This window comes from Xenopus laevis, chromosome 1L, assembly GCF_017654675.1.
Source record: "Xenopus laevis strain J_2021 chromosome 1L, Xenopus_laevis_v10.1, whole genome shotgun sequence".
In the NCBI taxonomy this organism is placed as follows: domain Eukaryota; kingdom Metazoa; phylum Chordata; class Amphibia; order Anura; family Pipidae; genus Xenopus; species Xenopus laevis.
In genome coordinates, this window is record NC_054371.1 from 71,037,907 (window position 1) to 71,045,307 (window position 7,401).

The following is a 7,401-nucleotide window of genomic DNA, read 5'->3' on the forward strand; positions in this document are numbered from 1 at the left end:
TCAGCCACCGATTGGCCTGTGACTGCAGAGATGACAGGAGTACAGATCCAGTATGGTTTTTGCTTTCCAGGCACGTCATCCCCAAGACAGCATGACAACGGCGTACCTGGCACGTCGAATAGCCTAGGGGAGCTGGGGGTGCACAGGTGTGGAGGAGGAGGACCCAGCAGCAGAGGACGAAGAAGAGGAAGAAGACGAGGTAGAGAGCGAAGGAGGAGTAGAGGTGGTGGCAGAACCGCGTGCAATCCGTGGCGGTGACACCAACTCCACTGTCGTTGTTGAGCCACACATTTCCTGCTTCCCAGCCATGACCAAGTTCACCCAGTGGGCAGTGTAGGTGACATACCTGCCCTGACCATGCTTGGAGGACCATGCGTCAGTAGTCATATGGACCTTTGGCCCAACACTAAGTGACAGAGATGCGGTGACTTGGCTCTGCACATGGTGGTACAGGTGTGGTATTCCCTTTTTTGAAAAAAAATTGCGGCTGGGTACCTTCCACTGCGGTGTCCCAATTGCTACAAATTTGCGTAAGGCCTCAGAGTCCACCAGCTGGTATGGTAAAAGCTGGCGGGCTAAGAGTGCGGACAAGCCAGCTGTCAGACGCCGGGCAAGGGGGTGACTCGCAGACATTGGCTTCTTACGCTCAAACATGGCCCTCACAGAAACTTGGCTGGGGGCAGATGACTGGGAATGGGAACTGGTGGTCAAGGTGGAAGGCGGAGTGGAGGGTGGTTCAGACGGGTCAAGGACAGCAGAGGTAGAGCAGTAAGATGCTGGACCAGAAGGAGGGTGGCTTTTAGTTTGCCTGTTGCCTTTGAGGTGTTGCTCCCAAAGTGCTTTGTGCTTGCCGTTCATGTGCCTTCGCATAGAAGTTGTACCTATGTGGCTGTTGGGCTTCCCAAGACTCAGTTTCTGACTGCACTCATTGCAAATTACAACGCTTTTGTCAGAGGCAAAAGGCTGACCTTTTTGAGGCTGGCAATCTGGCGGTAAAAGTAGAAGTCGGCGGCGTTGGCGGCAATGGCGGGTGCGTTGGCCGGCTGACCACAGGTGCCGATACATGTTGTTGCCCTACTGTTCCCTGCGAGCTGTCCTCCCTGCTTCTTCTAAGTCTTATTCTCCTCCTGCCTCTCTGACTCTCCGTCTCTCCATCTGAACTATCCTCCTCTTGCTCTCTTCTACTGGGCACCCACAAAACATCAATCTCCTCATCATCATTCTCCTCAGATGCATCAATTTCTTCTAACAGCTCACAGAAGGAAGCAGCAGCGGGGACCTCCTCGTCATCACTCATTATGTCCATCTCTGTTGTGTTCTCTGCCAGAATTAAATCTGGTGTAACGTCCTCATCTCCTTCATCTTCTTCTGCCAATAATGGTTGCGCATCACTCAGTTCAAGAAACTCATGTGAAAATAACTCCTCTGACTCCAGTGAAGAAGGGGCGCCGGTGGTGGAGGAAGTGTTACGTGGGGTGCCCATAGCAGTGGAGGATGAGGATGTTGTGGTAAAGTTAGAAACGGTAGAGGATGGGGTGTGCTGTGTAAGCCAGTCAACTACCTCTTCAGCATTTTGGGAGTTCAGGGTCATTGCCTTTTTAAAACTGGGCAATTTCCTAGGGCCACAGGATAGCATAGCAGCACGGCCCCTAGTGCCTCTGCGTGGCGGCCTGCCTTTGCCTGGCATTATTTTTAAAACAAAAACAACAACAACTCAGGTGGTGTTTCTGGAGACGGTATTATTATTGATATTTAGACAGAATGTGAACAAGCTCACACAGCTAGATGGCAGTGGTTTGAAAATGAAGAACACACTGGGCAAATAATGCCTACAAGGTCAACGTATACACTACAGCAGTGGTGGATACGGAATATATTATTGCTGCTTGAAAAACTTCACTCAGGTGGTGTTTCTGGAGACGGTATTATTATTGATATTTAGACAGAATGTGAACAAGCTCACACAGCTAAGTGGCAGTGGTTTGAAAAAGAAGAACACACTGGGCAAATAATGCCTACAAGGTCAACGTATACACTACAGCAGTGGTGGATACGGAATATATTATTGCTGCTTGAAAAACGTCACTCAGGTGGTGTTTCTGGAGACGGTATTATTATTGATATTTAGACAGAATGTGAACAAGCTCACACAGCTAAGTGGCAGTGGTTTGAAAAAGAAGAACACACTGGGCAAATAATGCCTACAAGGTCAACGTATACACTACAGCAGTGGTGGATACGGAATATATTATTGCTGCTTGAAAAACGTCACTCAGGTGGTGTTTCTGGAGACGGTATTATTATTGATATTTAGACAGAATGTGAACAAGCTCACACAGCTAAGTGGCAGTGGTTTTGAAAAAGAAGAACACACTGGGCAAATAATGCCTACAAGGTCAACGTATACACTACAGCAGTGGTGGATACGGAATATATTATTGCTGCTTGAAAAACGTCACTCAGGTGGTGTTTCTGGAGACGGTATTATAATTGATATTTAGACAGAATGTGAACAAGCTCACACAGCTAAGTGGCAGTGGTTTGAAAATGAAGAACACACTGGGCAAATAATGCCTACAAGGTCAACGTATACACTACAGCAGTGGTGGATACGGAATATATTATTGCTGCTTGAAAAACGTCACTCAGGTGGTGTTTCTGGAGACGGTATTATTATTGATATTTAGACAGAATGTGAACAAGCTCACACAGCTAAGTGGCAGTGGTTTGAAAAAGAAGAACACACTGGGCAAATAATGCCTACAAGGTCAACGTTTACACTACAGCAGTGGTGGATACGGAATATATTATTGCTGCTTGAAAAACGTCACTCAGGTGGTGTTTCTGGAGACGGTATTATTATTGATATTTAGACAGAATGTGAACAAGCTCACACAGCTAAGTGGCAGTGGTTTGAAAAAGAAGAACACACTGGGCAAATAATGCCTACAAGGTCAACGTATACACTACAGCAGTGGTGGATACGGAATATATTATTGCTGCTTGAAAAACGTCACTCAGGTGGTGTTTCTGGAGACGGTATTATTATTGATATTTAGACAGAATGTGAACAAGCTCACACAGCTAAGTGGCAGTGGTTTGAAAATGAAGAACACACTGGGCAAATAATGCCTACAAGGTCAACGTATACACTACAGCAGTGGTGGATACGGAATATATTATTGCTGCTTGAAAAACGTCACTCAGGTGGTGTTTCTGGAGACGGTATTATTATTGATATTTAGACAGAATGTGAACAAGCTCACACAGCTAAGTGGCAGTGGTTTGAAAATGAAGAACACACTGGGGCAAATAATGCCTACAAGGTCAACGTATACACTACAGCAGTGGTGGATACGGAATATATTATTGCTGCTTGAAAAAACGTCACTCAGGTGGTGTTTCTGGAGACGGTATTATTATTGATATTTAGACAGAATGTGAACAAGCTCACACAGCTAAACTCAGGTGGTGTTTCTGGAGACGGTATTATTATTGATATTTAGACAGAATGTGAACAAGCTCACACAGCTAAGTGGCAGTGGTTTGAAAATGAAGAACACACTGGGCAAATAATGCCTACAAGGTCAACGTATACACTACAGCAGTGGTGGATACGGAATATATTATTGCTGCTTGAAAAACGTCACTCAGGTGGTGTTTCTGGAGACGGTATTATTATTGATATTTAGACAGAATGTGAACAAGCTCACACAGCTAAGTGGCAGTGGTTTGAAAATGAAGAACACACTGGGCAAATAATGCCTACAAGGTCAACGTATACACTACAGCAGTGGTGGATACGGAATATATTATTGCTGCTTGAAAAACGTCACTCAGGTGGTGTTTCTGGAGACGGTATTATTATTGATATTTAGACAGAATGTGAACAAGCTCACACAGCTAAGTGGCAGTGGTTTGAAAATGAAGAACACACTGGGCAAATAATGCCTACAAGGTCAACGTATACACTACAGCAGTGGTGGATACGGAATATATTATTGCTGCTTGAAAAACGTCACTCAGGTGGTGTTTCTGGAGACGGTATTATTATTGATATTTAGACAGAATGTGAACAAGCTCACACAGCTAAGTGGCAGTGGTTTGAAAAAGAAGAACACACTGGGCAAATAATGCCTACAAGGTCAACGTATACACTACAGCAGTGGTGGATACGGAATATATTATTGCTGCTTGAAAAACGTCACTCAGGTGGTGTTTCTGGAGACGGTATTATAATTGATATTTAGACAGAATGTGAACAAGCTCACACAGCTAAGTGGCAGTGGTTTGAAAATGAAGAACACACTGGGCAAATAATGCCTACAAGGTCAACGTATACACTACAGCAGTGGTGGATACGGAATATATTATTGCTGCTTGAAAAACGTCACTCAGGTGGTGTTTCTGGAGACGGTATTATTATTGATATTTAGACAGAATGTGAACAAGCTCACACAGCTAAGTGGCAGTGGTTTGAAAAAGAAGAACACACTGGGCAAATAATGCCTACAAGGTCAACGTATACACTACAGCAGTGGTGGATACGGAATATATTATTGCTGCTTGAAAAACGTCACTCAGGTGGTGTTTCTGGAGACGGTATTATTATTGATATTTAGACAGAATGTGAACAAGCTCACACAGCTAAGTGGCAGTGGTTTGAAAATGAAGAACACACTGGGCAAATAATGCCTACAAGGTCAACGTATACACTACAGCAGTGGTGGATACGGAATATATTATTGCTGCTTGAAAAACGTCACTCAGGTGGTGTTTCTGGAGACGGTATTATTATTGATATTTAGACAGAATGTGAACAAGCTCACACAGCTAAGTGGCAGTGGTTTGAAAATGAAGAACACACTGGGCAAATAATGCCTACAAGGTCAACGTATACACTACAGCAGTGGTGGATACGGAATATATTATTGCTGCTTGAAAAACGTCACTCAGGTGGTGTTTCTGGAGACGGTATTATTATTGATATTTAGACAGAATGTGAACAAGCTCACACAGCTAAGTGGCAGTGGTTTGAAAAAGAAGAACACACTGGGCAAATAATGCCTACAAGGTCAACGTATACACTACAGCAGTGGTGGATACGGAATATATTATTGCTGCTTGAAAAACGTCACTCAGGTGGTGTTTCTGGAGACGGTATTATAATTGATATTTAGACAGAATGTGAACAAGCTCACACAGCTAAGTGGCAGTGGTTTGAAAATGAAGAACACACTGGGCAAATAATGCCTACAAGGTCAACGTATACACTACAGCAGTGGTGGATACGGAATATATTATTGCTGCTTGAAAAACGTCACTCAGGTGGTGTTTCTGGAGACGGTATTATTATTGATATTTAGACAGAATGTGAACAAGCTCACACAGCTAAGTGGCAGTGGTTTGAAAAAGAAGAACACACTGGGCAAATAATGCCTACAAGGTCAACGTATACACTACAGCAGTGGTGGATACGGAATATATTATTGCTGCTTGAAAAACGTCACTCAGGTGGTGTTTCTGGAGACGGTATTATTATTGATATTTAGACAGAATGTGAACAAGCTCACACAGCTAAGTGGCAGTGGTTTGAAAAAGAAGAACACACTGGGCAAATAATGCCTACAAGGTCAACGTATACACTACAGCAGTGGTGGATACGGAATATATTATTGCTGCTTGAAAAACGTCACTCAGGTGGTGTTTCTGGAGACGGTATTATTATTGATATTTTAGACAGAATGTGAACAAGCTCACACAGCTAAGTGGCAGTGGTTTGAAAATGAAGAACACACTGGGCAAATAATGCCTACAAGGTCAACGTATACACTACAGCAGTGGTGGATACGGAATATATTATTGCTGCTTGAAAAACGTCACTCAGGTGGTGTTTCTGGAGACGGTATTATTATTGATATTTAGACAGAATGTGAACAAGCTCACACAGCAAGTGGCAGTGGTTTGAAAATGAAGAACACACTGGGCAAATAATGCCTACAAGGTCAACGTATACACTACAGCAGTGGTGGATACGGAATATATTATTGCTGCTTGAAAAACGTCACTCAGGTGGTGTTTCTGGAGACGGTATTATTATTGATATTTAGACAGAATGTGAACAAGCTCACACAGCTAAGTGGCAGTGGTTTGAAAATGAAGAACACACTGGGCAAATAATGCCTACAAGGTCAACGTATACACTACAGCAGTGGTGGATACGGAATATATTATTGCTGCTTGAAAAACGTCACTCAGGTGGTGTTTCTGGAGACGGTATTATTATTGATATTTAGACAGAATGTGAACAAGCTCACACAGCTAAGTGGCAGTGGTTTGAAAAAGAAGAACACACTGGGCAAATAATGCCTACAAGGTCAACGTATACACTACAGCAGTGGTGGATACGGAATATATTATTGCTGCTTGAAAAACGTCACTCAGGTGGTGTTTCTGGAGACGGTATTATTATTGATATTTAGACAGAATGTGAACAAGCTCACACAGCTAAGTGGCAGTGGTTTGAAAAGAAGAACACACTGGGCAAAAAATGCCTACAAGGTCAACGTATACACTACAGCAGTGGTGGATACGGAATATATTATTGCTGCTTGAAAAACGTCACTCAGGTGGTGTTTCTGGAGACGGTATTATTATTGATATTTAGACAGAATGTGAACAAGCTCACACAGCTAGATGGCCACTGGGCAAATAATGCCTGCAAGTGCACTACTATTGGTGCACTACTATGAAGAACAGCAAACAGCACTGGACACCTTAAAGAACAGTAAGATAAGTAAAATAAAAAAAAAAATTATATGTATATTAAAAAAAAAAATATTCTCGGGTTGGTGCTGCTGAACTACTAGGAGCAGCACAGTAGCACACCAGTCCCACTCCCCAACACAGCTAGACTAATAGCACTTGGCTGTTAAAGTAGCAAAGTAAAACAACAAAAAAGAAAATAAAAGCAGTCCTTACAAGGACTATTGGGTTATTACAGCAGTCAGCAGATGAGATCAGAAGAGATCAGTGCCCACAGCAGGCAGCTACATACAGAGCACTGCAGTAGAAGGTAGATTACTAGCCAGCAAAGCTACCCTAAAATGTCCCTCAAATCCCTGCAGACTTCTGTCCCTCCAATACAGAGCAGTATCAAGTAGATTACTAGCCAGCAAACTTACTATCAACTGTCCCTCAAATCAGTGAAATCAATAGCAGCTCTCTCCCTACACTAGCTCTTGCAAGCACACACAGGCAGAATGAAAAAACGCTGCAGGGCTTCAGTTTATATATGGAAGGGGAGTGGTCCAGGGGGTGTGGGGGTGGTCCAGGAGGGAGAGCTTCCTGATTGGCTGCCATGTATCTGCTGGTCTGGGGTGAGAGGTCAAAAAAAAGCGC